Source organism: Phalacrocorax carbo, chromosome 1 (genome assembly GCF_963921805.1).
Source record: "Phalacrocorax carbo chromosome 1, bPhaCar2.1, whole genome shotgun sequence".
Classification (NCBI taxonomy): domain Eukaryota; kingdom Metazoa; phylum Chordata; class Aves; order Suliformes; family Phalacrocoracidae; genus Phalacrocorax; species Phalacrocorax carbo.
This window is the reverse complement of record NC_087513.1, coordinates 95,184,233-95,202,060: the sequence shown is the minus strand read 5'-3', so window position 1 is coordinate 95,202,060 and position 17,828 is coordinate 95,184,233. Positions and strand designations below refer to the sequence as shown.

The following is a 17,828-nucleotide window of genomic DNA, read 5'->3' as shown; positions in this document are numbered from 1 at the left end:
GTAAGTTCACATCTACAGAACGAGTTAGAGCATTTACTTGGAAATTTTTTTAAAAAATATTTTGATCTTTGATCAAAGCATTCAAAGTTAGGCTTCAGAAAGCAATGTTGTATTAGTTTCTCTTTTTGCTCAAACATTGCTCCTTGTATAGGGAATATCTTCCAATTCAACAGACCATAACCTTTCATAATTTAAATCCCCCAAAAGCCATCCCTTGTATGCGACCTGGCAAAGTGAGCTTTACCTGAATAACTGAAATACAGAAAAAAGATAGAAAGAATTTGATGCAACTCAATCTAGAAATTCAGAAAGGCCGAACTGTTGCCATATCACTGTATTACAGCAAATACAGCCCTTCCACTTCTCATCCCTCAAGTAATTTCTTGGGCTTACATGAACCAAGACGTTTAATTAGATACCAAGCTCCTGGAGACAGAGACATCTTCTGTCTCTAGCTATGAACTTTCTAGTGTGGTTTTGGACGTGGTAAAGATAGATTCCAAAAGACCTTTGTGTAAATAATCTGAATCCAATTTTCCTTTCTGTTTAAGCACCAGAGTAACTCACCAGATCCTTAAAAGTTCATCTCAGTGATTCAGATTTTTACCAACACTTTATTTAAGCTCTAATATTCAACTAGTTCTGTGCTCCATGCAGTGTAAATCAGACCTGCAGAATACTGCAGAAAGACAATACATCATCTTTATACCTGTTGACATGGTAAACTTTGATCTTTAGGTTTGCCTTAAATTAGGATCAGAAAGAAGGGAGCAAAGCCAGAGCCTTTAGTTTTACTGGACGATTTTGATTCAAGTTATAGGAGTACATTGATCCACTCTACTAGTCACATCTTTCCATCTGCCTACAGTGCCAGCTGAACAGAAATTAGAAAAAAAAAATTAATTTTTTGTTCAAGTATCATTAAAACCCCACACTTGAAAAAATCCTTAGAATAAAAATCAAATATAAGTAAAAACCAATGACAGCTTAAGCTGGATTACTACAAAAAAAGAAAAACAAGAATGTGCTCTTCAGGTGAAATGCTGACCACCTACTCAAGTTTGTCAGCACACATTCTTTGCGTATTTGAGACACATTAAGGACTCAAGAGTTCTTCACCAACAGAGATCCCCATTGCCATCTGCCTACAGTCCCCTTCTGTTATAAAATGTATATATATGCATTGCTTTGCAGACTCCCTATGAAAAATTTGTGCCAAACGTCTGACGTTCCAGCTATAATATCTAGTTAAAGCAATAACTACAGTTATGGTCCTGGTTCTTTTCAAAGTGAGTTCCAAAGCCCCTTTTTCCTGATGTTATTTACAATGTCCTTGTGGTAATTAGTTCAAATTATCAGATAATATTTCCTCATTCAAAAAATGGTCTTACACCAGCATCTTTCCATTAGAGTTTTCACAGCAAGTGGGTGGAAGAGAAAATGAAATCAATCTAGACAATGAAACTTAATTGAAACCCACCCAACACTAAAACAACGATACTTTTTGGAAGCCATGTGTTTCAGCTGTAAAACTTCTCCCCGTGCCTATGCAGACAGGATTACTGGGAAAATAAACAAGTAAACAAACAATAAAAAAAACCAAAAAACACCCTCAACACTTCAGAATAGATTTTGATGGATTTTAGTTGATACATGAGTACTAGTTTCATTATAATTTTTCACTGTAATTTCTGCTTCCAACTCCCTTAGGCCCATTTTCAAACTCTGTTGAATTACTACGGTTGTATATTCTTTTACCAAACAACATACATATATGAAGGCTGCAATACCCAACAACTGATGAAGTGTTTGCAAACTTAATCTCCATTTTCTTAAAATCAGGCATTGCTATGACAACGTACTACTACCACACCACAGCTCCAGCAACGCAGGCTGCAGGAAACACTATTCATCTGTCTCTACATTACTTTCCTCTATATTCTGCCATCAGATTTCCAATTTCCTGTCTTACTTATTTTGAATGCTTGCGAATGCAATTCAGCTGGTGTTTTAATTTTCCCAGGTCTACTGTATTATAACACTTACTTTACCTCCTCTCAGGAGAGACGCCTATCATAGCCTTTAGCATGGGATCTTCAGGTGCTCTTCTGAACAAATATCACTGTAAACAACTCATTTCAGCTTTTAGCAACATTAAACTCATTCATTAATAACCCCATTCAGGTTTTCCAGCAGCCCCAATGACCCTTGGCTTGACTGCATATTTCTTGTACACTTTTTTTTCATATTCTGCATATTTAACCTGGTTTTTCATGTATCATTTACTGTTTTTCCTTCCTAGAGTTTCGATATTTCACCCAAGTTTTCCTGACATATCTTTTTATTAACTTGCTCCTTCAATATCTTGCACTTCAAATAAGCCAAGTCGTATTTATACTTCAAACACACTTCCTTTGTTTTTATCAGTTAATTAAAAAAAAAAAAAAAAAAAAAAGAGAAAACCTTTTTCTTCATCTCAGTGTTTTTCCCACCTCTTTCACTGGTCTCTCACACAATGGATCAGAGTACAGACAGAACATGTTTAGTTGAAAGACTATTCCTTTGAAAACAGAAGCCCACAACCAAGTTGAAAGGGCCTTGGAGAACAAAATTCATGTGAAGGTCCACGAAAGGCAACTGGTTAACATTAAACATTTTTTTTAAAAAATCAAGCAACAATGGAGGACATCAAAGTGAACATGAAGGATGTCCAGAAAGGATGTCCAGAAAGGATCTCAGTGATGGGGAAAGTAACGTCCTGAGAATGAGTTCAGATTGCCAACTTTACAGAAGATATTTTGCTGGCCTAATAGCTGTCACCAACATGAAGGCAATTATAAAAACAAAAATAAAACATATACACACAACCATAGCCTACCAAAACACGGACAAAGCAAAACAAAAAAAATTAATTCAAACTATTTAAATCATATTGGATGGATAACATGGACTATCTGCTAGAGGTTCTGTCTCTAGCCCCCAGCTTCCGCGCCCAGCCCCCATTCCCATACTGGTTCTGTAGAGAACACAACAGCAAATTAACACACTGTTTTATTGCTCAATGTGAATGTCTGCCCATTGAGTATTAGAATGAAAAACCACCCACACAGATTTCATGTAGGACATCAAACATCCATTAAGGAGAAGGCTCACTTCCTATTAAAATTTCCTGAACTACAGTGCACGAAATTTAATGGTTCTACACCATGTTAGCAACCCCCCGCAACACCTAGTTCCCCTTAGTAGCAGTTTTGGAAATATATCCAGTCCATAATATTTTATTAGCCTATATAAAACATGGTATTCATCTAGTCCAAATAGCCACTTACTGTTATTCTTAAGCCCAATATTTTATTAGTAATTTTAAGCTTAGATTCTTATTATTTTGCAATGAAGTAATGTGTTCAAATTGTTTTATGTCCTGAGCAATACCAGTACATAACTTTTATGAGCAACATGCATTCCTAATTACACTATTTCCATCCTCACTTCACAATATGGTATTATTTATATTCTGGTATTGGTCCACTAATCAATGTACCCCAGGTATCCCAAGCCATGGAGAGTAAGTCTGTTATAGCTGCTGACTGAGAACCTTACTCTTTATCTAAGCTGTATGCATTCTTTTTTCCCTTGAAGATCCCCTATGACAGTATAAAAAAAAATTTAAAAAAAAAAGCGCCCACCTACAACAATGCAGCTTTGCTTTCAGCTGCCAAAGCACTGCCAGTGACTCTAGACAGGGTCCAGAAGAACTTGTATCTACCTGAGACCTCATTTTCAGATCAGACCAATTACATTTTGAATTCCTCAACATCTGACATGCCACCTTTGTAAGTATAACCAGGTATAACAGAATGTCATGCCAGTCCACCATCAGCCTTTTATAGGCTGAACTGTTTTTCATTTTGCCAACGGCTTGAATATCCAAAAGTGTATGTGTCAAAGAACTTGTGCTGTCAGCAGTTCTTAAGACTTCACAAAAACCTCTGCTTTGATTTTCTTCTGACTTTACAAAAACAAGCACCTTCCTATTACAAACAGTTTAAGCAAACCCTTGGAAGCTACTGTGTTGGACCCTTTGCCAAACCCAGGCTGCACATGGTTTGAGCTGTCTTGTCCCTCCCGTCCTTACCTAACCGATCCTTTCAGACTTTGCTGTACTATATGCCAAAGATGTCTGTAAGCTTCAAAGGAAGAGAAAAGAAGGGGCAGCAGGGAAAACATCTGAGAGCGGAGTATGCTTTTTGCGCCCAGGGGGTCCAACCTATCTGCACAGACCTGTCTGTCTCCACTAGACTTGTTTGCCTCCCTCATCATGTGACAACACAGCAGGAGAAGAAAATATCATGCTGTACTAAAATTTTAACCTGTACCTGCTGGGCTGGAAATCCCAATGATATAGTGCAGGTTTGACAGCAATGTCTGAACGCACACTGCTTCTTGGAGCTCTTGGTAAGTTTCTATCCAGTATGTTAGAGCATCACCAGCCTATTGTAATGCCAGCTTTATTTTAAGCAGAGTTTTAGAGAGATGGCAAAATGAGACATGAGACTCCAGTCAACAGAAAGGCAGACTCCATGGACACCCTTAGACAGGCAAGATTAATACAGCTGTAAAAACTATCAAGACATTAAATAGCAATGATCTAGGATCATTCCATATGCATTTAGCTCATTTCTGATGAGGGTAGGCTGGGAAAACAAATACACCATTTGCTTACCTATACAAAAGTGCTTAGTAAAGACATGATGAATATAGCTATCTTAGCAGAGCCACTTACGACTCTGTTCCATTAATATGCCTGGAAACTAATTTACTAAATGCAGTCGGTATAGAATAGATCCTTCCGTAACATTTTCACTTCCTTACTTGATCAAAAAAAAGAAGAGGAGAAAGGGGCGGTAATAGAGCAAAAGAAAAGGAAACACGCTCTATATGGTATTCAACCTACAGAGGAAGAAAGAGGGAAATTCTTGTTTTCTTTCTGACACTGTTTTATTGTAGACAAAAATTCAGTGCAAACATCAAGATCTCTCACTGAAGTGGGTCAACATCGTCCATGAGAACTGCTAAGTCAGAAAGAAGAGATGATAGAGAGTGTAAAAGGTGATTAAAGTATGGGTCCAATTCGAGTTAAACAATAATTTTGTTACCTGGACAGGACCAGAAGGATGATCTCACTCTATGATGACATCTGACTGTACAAGATGATAAAAATTGAACACAGCACTTCTTGGAGGGAAGAGATTTCGCGTGTTGCTATACCTTCTTCAGTTATGGCCACCTAAAATACAGAAACCAGCATCTCAAAAACTATGACTGGATTTCAATGAAGAAAAGATCTTAAGAGCACGCAGAGCAAGGCGTGGCTTCTCCCTAAAATTTAATCTTTCCAACCAGCTGTTAATTCTTGTTTGGTTCACAGAAGCAATTATGACTGACATGCTTGTACAAACATGCATTAGTATAAAATTTTAACTGGAATAAAACAGCTCATGATATTTCTGGTACATCTGAGCTCTGACACAGAATTAGTATATCCACACAAGCCACTCTTATTTCTCAGACTTCAGTGCAAACCATGAAATTCAGAGTCACTTTTTAATACATAAATAGCAATAAGTGAAGCATACTTGTTCAGCATTGTCTTTAGCACTGTTCAGGCTTCATACATCCAGAGCACATTGTTCAACTGGAAACAGCCTTTCTCAGAAGATAGTATGAGGTCTTGCAAAAGTACTAAGGTAGATTCATTAGCTTTGAATAAGACATTTGAGCAGTGACTTCAATATAACTACACATACCTTAAAATTTTACATATGTTAATTGCTTTACAAACTGGAGACACTACACAGTATTCTCCAATATGCTGTTTTACAAATCATCCTTTCAAAATGCCAAGCATTCCCAGTATAATTAGACTTTGTCCTGCCGTTTCCACTAGAGAGGCTAACTCCATCAGTCAAAAGTTTCAGCCTGATGAACTCCTTGCTCAAACAGCACTCCCAAAGTCAACAATAGTGCTCTATGGGACAAAGGTTTCGTAATACATAAGCACAGCACGTGCTATACCTAAAACTAGTGTCAGTGGTGTTTTGCCATCTACACTTTTTGCTTTCATTTGTTATTATCACATCCCTGATACCCAACTGAATGGACAGCGCGTATTCAGGCAGGGTTTGCTATGGATGAATATGCTCCTGAATATGCAATGTGTGCTCTTTTACTGCTGGGTCCTTTATTAAACTACCTGAATATTAGTGGCCCGAAATTGATATGATTAAGGTTTAATGAACTACTGATTAGCACTAATGAACACAACTGAACACACATTTTATTAAATGATTTGTCTCTTTTGAAATGAAAGTAATGTTGGGCCCATTAATAAAAATTATTTGGGTCATTTCTGAGCAACTGTTGCACTCCTTGGAGGAAAAGGAGAGAAATCAACCAGTCTGCCACCTGATTAGTGTTTCAGCAATTCTAACACATCAATAGTCAGGGTTCACAGGCTGTATTTTCCAGGCTTAGTAAGGTCAGAGGGAAAAAAAATAAATAAGTTTCTATGCATGCCTTTTGACAGGACAGAGATGTCCTTATGATCTGGTAGGATCTGAAATTATGCAGCGTACAAGAAAGGGGAATACTTTGGCCCCTAGTTCTAATTATTACAATAGATGTGGTTGGGAAAAGGACAGCATGCGCACACGCACACACACAAAACCAAACCAAACAAAACCCACAAGGCAAAAAATATCCCCCCACCACACACAGCCAAACGTGACTGGAAAGATATTTTATATTATTGCATATTTTCTACATCGTCTCCTAGTTGAAAGCATTTTGGAAGCCACATGTACCAACATCTATCCATCTGCCACAATATACTCTGTTAGTTTACATACAGTCTGAAGGCTTAAAGATGGAAATGGTATCCAACTCACTCTACAGAAAGACTGCGGATGTGTTAATGAACAACTGTTCCCATTATGGGAGGGTAAGATGGAGTTAATTGTCTTACAATACAAAGTCATAAGACATCCACAAGTACTCTTGGATCTATGATGACAAGTGATGAGAACATAGCATTTGGCTTCTATTTGAGAACCCTTTATCTCACGGTATCCAAACTGACAAGTTGGGTTATTAAGATATCATTCCAATTAACAAGGAAGATTGCTACCAAATAGTGGCCCACTTTCCTACGTTAACTCAGTTGTCCCCAGGAGGATTTCTTTCAAATTATTCAATCAGATATGAAGGAGGAAGGAGTGACAGGAACACAGCCCAGGGCAGTGTTCTTCAGAGACTGCATTACCTGCTAAGAGGCAACATAAATAGACACTGCACCTCCAAGCACTGAAAAAGTCACTTGGTTTCTTTCTAGTATCATAAACACTAACGTTTGCCATTCCAGCAGCACAGCAACCCTGAAGAATAATCAGTACATTTCTACGTGAGTCCCCTATCTCCAATATGTGTTATATTTAAGGTCCTGATGATGCTAAGGAACCTGAAGGAAACCAGTTACATGTTGCAGAGTTCCTGGCATAGTTTAAACAAACAAACAGAAAAACCCAACCAAACAACACAAAAAGACCCCAAACAAACAAACAAAAAAAACCCACCACAAAACCAACCCACAACAGGCACCTGTTGACTTAATGGGGTTTTCTCTAGTTCATGCTCATTATAGTTTTAAAATCATATATCCCTTTGTTAAATCATGGTCTACTAACGTCAAAAGAAAAGCCAAGAACATAGCTAAGGATTCAAACAGGGTATTATAATGTAAACTCTCTGTATGTAAACAGCCAGACCCAATATCACTCACATATTAGCTGGAATGATTAATGTAGAAAAACAGCAGCACAAATAGAAAGACTAATGAGACCTTTACAAGATGATTTTCATGTAATTAAGTGTAACGGGCTAAATTCTGCTTCAAATTGCTCCAAAGTGAAACCAGAAGAATCCCTATACATTTCAATAGACCTACTCTGCATCAGAAATTGAGAAGCTGCTGGCAGAATTTGACCTGTTGCCAACAATACCAGCTTAGCAAAACAGCTATTTTTCGCTACCATGTAACTAATTGAAAGAATCCACAAATTCTTAAAATAGATTTCTTCTTAGAAACTGTGAAAGGTTTAACACATAATATAGGAGGAAAAGGCAGAGCACAGAAGTGGAAGGACTGAGCAGTTGCAACAGGCCTAACCCAAAGCCTTGGGAAATCACAGGGAACCTCCTTAAGGATTTTAGTATTTGAGATATTTTCACTGATGAAGAGAGAATGTTTTTGGTCACCTTTCCTACCCTATGGATAAACATCAAGGGAAGAGATTCTCCCTTTTGTTATTGATTGTTTACAGGGCTGAAAAGGCAAGAGAGACTGTGCACAGAGCTTTCCTTTGGAGAAAACTGAGGAAGGCCACCCAAGACCTATGCAGAAGAACCACTGAAATGGTCAGGCAGCTACACCAGGAGATGGAAAGGCCTTACAACTGCTGGCAATGGGCATTGTTGCCACTTTTAAAAGGTTTAGTGTGGGTTTCAGCATGCACTAGTGATGAAGGTGGGTCTTCAGAGCACACAATATCCCTACAGAAACTCCTGTGATCTGAGTGTTGCCTCTTCATTAACAGCTCCTCTGTTTCCAAGAAGAAACACCTTGTCCTCACTTAATAATAGAGAGTTTCTTCAATACCAGCATGCACAATTTATGTTTGTTATCTTCTCACCTGCTTAAGTATACAATCTTCCTAATTGTTTACGGTGAAAACATTCATTTTCATTTGTGGATTAAGACATCACTACTTTGAAGAGTACTAAACCAAATTCAAACCTCAGTTAGAGAAGCCAGCTTTAATTAAAATGAAAAAAAAGAAAATTAATACATGCTTTCAACTTGTGAAGTACAACTCAGGGTAGAATATTGTGGGGGGATTGCTCTTATTAATTAGGGTCTTCAACAAAACCACCATTATTAAAAATCACCTAGAATACCAAAATTGGTAAGTGGGCTGCTGTGAAATTTAACCTAAGAAAATTAACAAAGATATATAAATGTATGAGATGCAAGCACTATTTATGGAAATAAGGTCCATAGTATATATATATGCTGTAGACAAAAAGTAACAGTGGTTCTAAGAAACAGATGTTATAAAATACTAGCATGAGGGCAAGCATTTAGTATGTGATAAATCAGACTTTCTAGGGCATAAAACAACCACTACCTGCTTGGGATCCTCTGTGAGAAAGTTCTTCTATAATGAACACTTTTTAAGTCTGGCACTGTGTGTTACCAGTGCTTTTGATGGGCTCCTGCTTTGATCCACAGCTAAATTTTTTTTCTAAGATTGTGGTCATATTTAAGTTAAAAATTAATATAACCCCAAACTAAGAAAACTCTGTAGTAACACACCAAGACGTTTTACTCAGCCTTGTCCCTGAGAAAACTGTGTTGAAAGGCAAAATAGCCATTTTTAGTGGTAATAACACAAAAGGGAGTGGCAGGATTTATGCACGTGAAACCACTGCTTTTATTAGTAAGTGGCTTAATCATATTTCTTTCTAATAAAAACATGGAACTGGCTTGCTATAAAGTTTAGGAGGTGCATGTTATTTGACAGGAACAGTGAGTCTGTATTTCTCTGCAATGAAACAATTCAAACGACTGTCTAGAAAATACTCCCTCGTACTTGTAGTAGGTATTAAGCATCAGCAAATCTATTTCTATTTAATTACAAGTAAATTAGAGGTTGTTTTAAACATTAAAAATCTGCTTCATTTTTAGGAAAGGCTTCTCAGGGGTTGGCAAGCAGCAAAGACAAAATCAAGGGCTTGGGAATAAGGAATTAAAAAAAAAAATTATACCTTCATTTCTAAGGGGAAAAAAATCCTGGATTATCTCAGCATCTTATAAAGAGATAAAACATTAAAGTTATGTACCTAAAACCACGAACTGTGCAACATGCATCCTTAACTAGTTATTCCCCCTCAGAATGTAATTAAACCCAATGGTGGTTCTTTCAGGGCATGTAAGAATAATAAACGAGATTGTTAAATAAAGAATTGAATTAAAGCTCCTGGTAAATTTGACAAGAATTTCTATTACGAGGAAAAAGAAGAATAAAAAGAAAAGAAATCTTTTCAGTTGCTCCTAGAACTACAGCTTCAAGAGTAGCTGGTCCTAGAAAATATATGGCTAAATTTAACAGAAGTATGCTCATTTTATCTAGGCAAGTCACCTCTCCTATTTAAACTTCCTTACCTATGTCAGATGATTGACAGCTGGATACCACTCAAGACACCTGTGTTTGGTCTGAGTGGCAGCCTGAAAGTCTCAGGGGACTTTTCTGAGCTTGTACCACAGGCAACGGGTCAAAATATTTACTTCAGACAACAACCATGAAACTTCATTTGCTGCTGTTATTTTCTTTCTAATTAAAGACTCATTTCAAAGCAGAGTGGAAATAATGTGTCTGCTGTGGTTAATATTTAATCAGTAGTCTAGCGTGCCAACCATGTATCCCTTGTAATAGCCCAGGGTCAGTGCCCTGTATCCCACTGGGATGCCATATGGCTGTGTCCAGAAGACTGGAGCCACAAACGACCCATCATGGGTTGAGCGATAGTATGAATCAATGAGGATACTAATTATTGGGTTTGAAGAGCTGACTCATCCGCTGTGGGAGTGAACATTATCTTAACAACCTTGAGTGTGTCGCATCATAATATGAGATGTGCTATTATCAAAAAAATGAAGCAAACCAGATTTAAATTAACCAAGTTTTTCGAGCCGTTTACTGTTAAATAATTTAAATACGTTTTATCCGTATATCACACATGCATGATGCTTGTATTTGTTCTCCAGCCCAAGATAATATCATAAATTCTGGCTTGGATCTACTTAGAATCCAGACCCCCAAATGTCTATATGTGAACTCCATCCTTTCTCATGGACTTACAAGAAGGTCATTATTCCAAATCCGTTTCTGCAAACGGAACATTTCTCTTAGATTTCACAAGGACCTCGGCTAGATTTTGAAATACAGAAATTGGGAGAGCACTTACGTGTACATTCAACCCTTATTGAGAATACAAATGTCTATAACAAGGTATCTTCTGAACTACTATCAAGCCTGGATTTGCTGCTCATATGTCCAGCAAACCTAGAAGCCTATCCCTAAGCTGCACCCTGAAGAGCATAGCATCCCCCTCTGTCATGTTTTTCCAGCAGCTTAATACATTTTCCCAGTGTGTTAGAACACCGTGTAAAAGAAAACCTCATTAGTGTTTCTGATTCATTACTGATATCTCAGAAAGTAAGTTTGTCTGAAAAACAGACTGCACTCTAGAGAATGCAGGATCCCGCCTTTTGTAGCAGGATGTTAGGCAGATAGGGTACCATCAAATATATCAAGGGTCTTTGTGGAAGAGGAAACTGTAAATAAAACTCATTTAAGCAAGTCACAGTCATGAACAACTGCTCATCTTCCATGCTTACTTTCAAGCCAACACTTAACTGCTTAGCCAAAGTGAAGCTGGAAACAACTGCTGCTCCTAAAGTCAATTGTTTGACACACACTTAACGTTTAAAGACCACACACAAAATTCAGACTCAAAAAGCATCTCGCAGGCAGATCCTTCCTTTACAGAGATTGAATTTTCTTTTTTCTCATGAGTAGTAGGGTAGTTTGTCTACTGCACGAAGACGACTCAACTCGGCGTGCAACGTCCAGCAGAAATGAGTTAGTACAGCTTTAAGTTTCATCTCCCTCTATTGCAGAGCAGATTAAACCTGGGCCGTAAGGACTTCCTCAAATACTGATCGGGGTTTAGGTCCACTCGGCGAACGCGGGGCAAAACGAAGGCTACCGCGATACGCTACCCAAGAGAAATCTGGTAGCGACAGCATCTCCAGCGGCACACGCCGGCGAGCGGCAGAGGTAGTAGCTAGGGGGGCTTGGGGGGCTTCACCTCGCTCTCCCCGCCGACTTCGTACTGAGCAAAGCGCGCTCTCCTCCGCAGGGGCTGGGGCCACGCCTGGCTGCTGCGGGCCGGGGGGGACCCTCGCCCCCACTGGCCGGCAAGGGCAGGGCCGGGGGGGTCCCTCTGCGGGGCCGACCCACCAGCGCTGCCCCTCCGGCTCCTCCTCCGCCTGCGCCCGGCTCCCGGGGAAACCCGGTACCCGACCCGGGACAGCCCAGTGCGGGCCTTTAGTCCCCTCTAGCGGCTGAACTGCTGACGCTGCTCCGAGCTGCCGCCTCCCAGCCCTCTGGCTGGAGGCTCTCGCCTTTAAGGCCTCCCCAAGGCATTCCTGGGGATGAACCACCCCGCAAGGATCCTTCCGTCGTTGGCTGGTCCATGCTGTGCCACCAAAGGCCCCCGGCTCACACCGGCCGCTGAGCGCGCCTGGAAGGAGGTGCAGCGTCGGCGGCTGGGATGACACTTAATCGAAGCGATCTACTTTCTGAAAAAAATATTTGCTATCCATGGACAAGCTATATTACAAAATTAGAAAGCCGTCAGTATGATTATCAAGAAGTGAGGAAGTATTCCAAGACCTACGCATTTCCGCGAGCACTCCAGCCATCTAGCGCTGCTGGTCTGAATCCCTCTGGGGACTTACCAAATTGGGAAGGATTCTGCATAGGATAGGGCATTTTTTTCCAGTAAAAAAAAGATACCCCCTTCTCTTGTTTTTCTTTCAGCCACTAGAGACTTCAATTCTGCCACTGGACCCAGGCCAAACTATTAGTCTCTTTGGAAAGCAGCACTGATTTCATTGAGACTCCGCACTGGAGTAAGTAGCGTGGGCTAATCTTGGGACTTTCATCGTTGGAAGTCATGAAGCAAATGGGCTTTCTAATCAGCCCAGCTCTGGGAGTTGGGAAACTGTACAAGAAGCTCAGACTTCTCCTCCTCCTGGCCCTGCAAACCACAGAAAAAAACCCTGAAAACAAAACTCCTGAAGACTAAAGAAATGGAAACAAATAAAAAGAAGCAACATTGTTCTTAGGAAAAGAAACAAACAGAAGCTGACATTGAATTTGGGTTTGTGTCATTTTTGTTATGGTAGTTTAGAGAGCTGTATTTGATGATCAGAATCAGCAATGCTGGGTATAGGGCCAGTTTTACAGTCAGCATCAACACTACTGTATCCTGAACCAGTGAAGTCACTGGCAGAGAAAAGGTAGCAGAATTATTTAATTTTGAGTTAGATACCTAGGCATTCTCAAACTTTTCTCAAGTAGACTTTTTTTTTTTAAAAAAAAAGCAAGTAAATGTGAGAAAACAGCACGTACATATTCTTTTTTCTATGTTTCTCATGCCTTGTCACCAATGCTTTATCTAGAAAAAGAGAAATCAAAACACTGGGGAGGTCATCCTCCAGGAACATGCATAGCTCTCATTGAGGCCTCGGTAAATGAACAGATTAGTTAGGAAGAAAGCGAGCAATCTACAGCAACCCAGGCACTTCTGTCTCCGACCAGGCTGAAGATTATGTGTCTGCGCGGAGTAATACAGCACAGCAGTTTCCAAGTGGCCTTGTAGTTCTTCACTGCTCTCTGCATCTGGTGGGCATTTTTACTTTTTACACATCATTCAGAACTTGCTGCAGTGATTTCAGAAGTTATGTAACTGTGTCAGATGCTCATGTGAAGGACAACTATTTCTCTGGGTTTACTTTTCTAGAAGCCCTTCCAGCATTGTTTCTCACAGAAACACTAGTACAGGAATAGCTGCAGGGAAGCAGAGGAACTCTGCCTTTTTAGGCACAGAAAGATAATCTTTTTAACTAGCAGGCTGTTATTAGTTTATTCCTATATTGCTATGTGAAACGTTGCTCTGCTGATTCTATCAGATGATGTTAGGTACTGATTTTACCTATCTAATCTTCAAAAAAGCAAAGCCAACTTATTTGTCTTCTATATTTTAATGACATTTCATTTCCCCAGCACCCTGTTCAGTGTTAATAGTCCATATAAAAGCTCATTCTCATTATTAAAGCATAAAAGAAGAGGGAAAAAGACACAGAAGGGAAAGATTGCAGCATGGTCATTGCTCTGAGTCCCATTTCCTAGATTTACCAGGTGTTTGACCAAGCTGAATTTGATCAGCATGTTATGTTACTGAAGGTCTACAGAGAGAAATGATTATCTCAAAGCACATTGCAAACATTGAGTAAATTCTACAGAAAGACACCCCTGTGAAGAAAGAAGGATGATTCCTTATTTAATCAATGAGGGGAAAAATGAAGCACAGAAAGGTTAAGTGACTCATCAAGGTCACACAGAAGAGGTTGATTCTGCTCACAATAAAACTTGCATTAATGTTAACAGGAGTGAGATTAGACCAAAGTCAGAGAGGGAGTTGGCATCAAACCCAGATCATGGATTAGCAGCACTGACCTTTCCACCATGAAGGCACGCTTCTTTCCAAAACAAGAATTACTCTTGGAAGGAAGATGACTTGCCTGCTTTTCTATCCACATATGAATACCTCTATGTGAGATATCCAGGTGATCTCATCCTGCGTCCTCCACATACATGCATAGACTGTGTTAGGCAATGAAATACTCATGCCAGAGCAACATGAGCTTGTATAAAACTGCATTGCTTATTAGTGTTGTTATTATTTGCCCAAACAGTAATTCAATGTTTCAGAGGAAGCAAAACTATTTCTTCAACTCTTGTGAATAATGCTCTGTAAAGTGGGGAGAAGGGCTAGAGTATAAAACAGGAAAACAGAGAACTGTTTGGCAATGGCAATCTTTCTTTCAGATCTTGTCACAAAAACTAAATTTGCATTTCAATAAAATATTTTTGCCAAAGAAAAGGTGGGTTTTTCTTCAAATATATAAAGTGAATCACAACAGTTCATTTTACACTGAATGAAGCACTCCAAATGACTGTTATGTTTGTTCAGTCCTATTTGCTAAGATGTTTCTGTTCTGAACCAAATTCTCACCTCTTCCTTTGATTTTACAATTTGGCTGGTGAACTGAAAAAATCCATTCATCACCTAATATTATCATGATTTTACAGATGAGGAACTGAAGCCCAGAGAAATCATGTGAATTCTTCAAGCCAGCACAGAAAGTCTGCGTCAGAGCAAAAAATTGGATTACCCCTACCAGACCTGTGCTAACACCATCATGCTTAGATCATCCTTTTTGTCTGTGCCAGCATGTCTGCAGCATTTTGTTTAGCTGTACCAGATTAATCAAACACATGGACTAAAATGAAATGGGCAGAATGATGCGATTGAAATAAGTTGCTTTTCCTCTGACAGCATCCATTAGATTTAGGAAGAGAGAATGGAAAAAGAAGAATCACAGCAATGGCTCCCTGCTCTATACAAGAAGATCACCTGGTTCTGTCAGGCACCCAAGGTACCTATGATAAGAAACATCCCACTGCTCTTGTAGCATGCATCTGCCAAAGAAAGCTGGTTCATGCCCAGACCGCGCGGGATAATGCACACCCCAACTGTATAAAGCCATGTTACCATCCTGAGTAAGTTCAGCTCCCTGAGCAAGAAGAACTCCCAAAGACGTTCAGCTATCCAGATTAACATGATCAGATTGGAACAGGTACTTCTCTGCTAGTTTTCTCTCTCTTACAGCTATTGCTGTTATTCCTGCATCACTTTCTACAACAGTCAGGTTGCTTAGTTTATCTTGCTGCTTGAAAAAGAAAAGCTGTTAGGGATTTCCTTGCACTGGGGCATGTCAGGGTTAATATTCAACTGCTGCTCCCTGCCCCATTTCAATCCAGTTAAGTTACTCAAGATCTCCCTATGTGTCACGCTTGTTTCAATGAAGACAGTTGTGAAACGTAAAAGGAGGAACATCAGAGTCTACTGAAGCAACCTGAGAGCTGGCTGCAAGTCTAGTGACACTGCTTGAAAAGATGGCAATGAAAAACAAATATACCTCCAAATTCCCTAGCTATACAGATACTACTTAAGCATATTACAAAGCATTATGTGAACTACTGCTCCCCTTCCAGTCCTGTTTTCAGCAGACATTTAATTTGCAGCGCTATTGCTCTGGATAATGCGTTATTATGTTGGTTGTTCTTATTTAGGAATAGATCCAAATCACAGCATTTGGAGCCAGCATCAGCATACCCTGAAAAACTGGGTATGCTTGCATCAGGAACATTTTAGATCAACATTTTTACAAGTTTCCTTATCCTCTCCTATATTTTAACCATGAAGGGAATCTTTTAGCAGCTTCAGGGTTCAAAAAGTGCTTCAACCTCAGAATAGGAATTTAAGGCTCAGCAAGGGACCCTGGGCAGCGCCAAAAAATATGCACTCTCAAAACCCATTGTGACCTCCTGTAGCATGATTGCTTGCAGCAGAGTGTTGTCAAGTGGACGGAAAACTAAAAGAGAATCACAAACTCTCTTGGGCACACCAGCATTTACTTCTTTTCACCACACATGCAGCATCAGAGAGCTTTTAGCCACACGCAGGCCACCTCCCTTCGCACTTACTCGCAACGACAAGTTCCTCCACCATGAGCAATGCGTGCTCAGCAAGGCAGCCCCTGCAGGGTTGGAATTAGCTTAAGTGAAGTTAATGAATGTTCATTAAGGAGGATAAGCAGGGAAGAAATCAAAAAATAAAACATGAGAAGGGCAAGAAAGCAAACAAAGGGAAAGAAGGAGTGAGAAAGCCACCATACCTGTGCTGCAGGGAGGTGTTCCTACCCCACAGTGTGTCATTTCAGGGTGGTGCAATGCAAAGGAGGCAGACCAGAGCTGGAGAGAAGAAGAGTCCAGTGTGGGAAGGAAAGACAGCCCCCAGGTCAGGCTGGAAGGGCAGAGCATCTTGGAGACCTCAGCAGAAGGAAATACCTGAAGCAGAAGTGTTAATTTGGGCAAATAACGGTCAGCTGCTCACAACTGATGACAGGGTAAGGAAAAAATAATAAAAAAAAGCGGGCAGTGTTAAAAAGCAATGTATCCATTTTGATAACGGAGTTCTCACCCCTCTGGAAATACTAAAAGCTATATTTTGGGTTTCTCCTCTTCTCTAAGGAGATGATACAGAAAGCAGGTTGCAACAGATGAGTCGAACACATGAACTGAGATTTACAGGCTATTCTATGCATATTTTGGGGGTACATAACTGTGACAAAAATAACCCTATAGTGCAAAACCACTATAGTTATCTCCTAGAATTAAAAGAAGAAAAAAAAAGTGTTTGTCTTTTGTTTAAGAAAAACACCATATTGGTCCACGATTCAACTATCACCTTTTGATCTGATCTTTAACATTATCACTGCTTTATCAGTCATCTTTCTTAAAAAAAAGGAGATACATTATTACATTTACCATACTACTTTGGCGGAGTCCAAACTATCATACCCTGCTCTTAAGATGAAGGGAGGGTGCCTGCTATGTCTTCTGTTTCCGTGGTTCCAAAGACAGTATTTCTCCTTTTGCAGCTGGGTTGGTTTTCTTGACCATACACAGAGTTGCCAGCTGGTTGAAAGTATTTGAATGGTTTCATGATTGAGAGAGTTTGGCAGTTGCCTAACAGAATATAAAGGAGACCCAACCCTTCAAATCCACCTGCAAATTATTCACTTTTTGCATGAGTAAATCCACTGAAATAGGTTCATGAGCAGCCCCATTACAGTGTTTGCAGAACTGAAACATAAGCTAGGAAATATTAAGTCAAGTGCACCTTTGGAATAGTTGTCTGCATAGGCAAGCAAAAAATATCTGCAAAACAAGTCTGAAAGTCTCTATTACTAACATCAGCAACACAAAAACCACTCAAATAACCAACTGCAGCTT

The 17,828-nt window shown here is 39.6% G+C and overlaps 1 long non-coding RNA gene across 1 annotated transcript in view; it reads right to left on the bottom strand.

Moving 5' to 3' along the window:
- LOC135315710 (uncharacterized) overlaps nt 1-17,828 on the bottom strand; it is a 187,758-nt gene that overhangs the window by 137,856 nt on the left and 32,074 nt on the right. Inside the window, exon 2 of the long non-coding RNA XR_010375213.1 lies at nt 5,157-5,287. This is a non-coding gene — a long non-coding RNA (uncharacterized LOC135315710). The remainder of the gene's footprint in view (nt 1-5,156; nt 5,288-17,828) is intronic.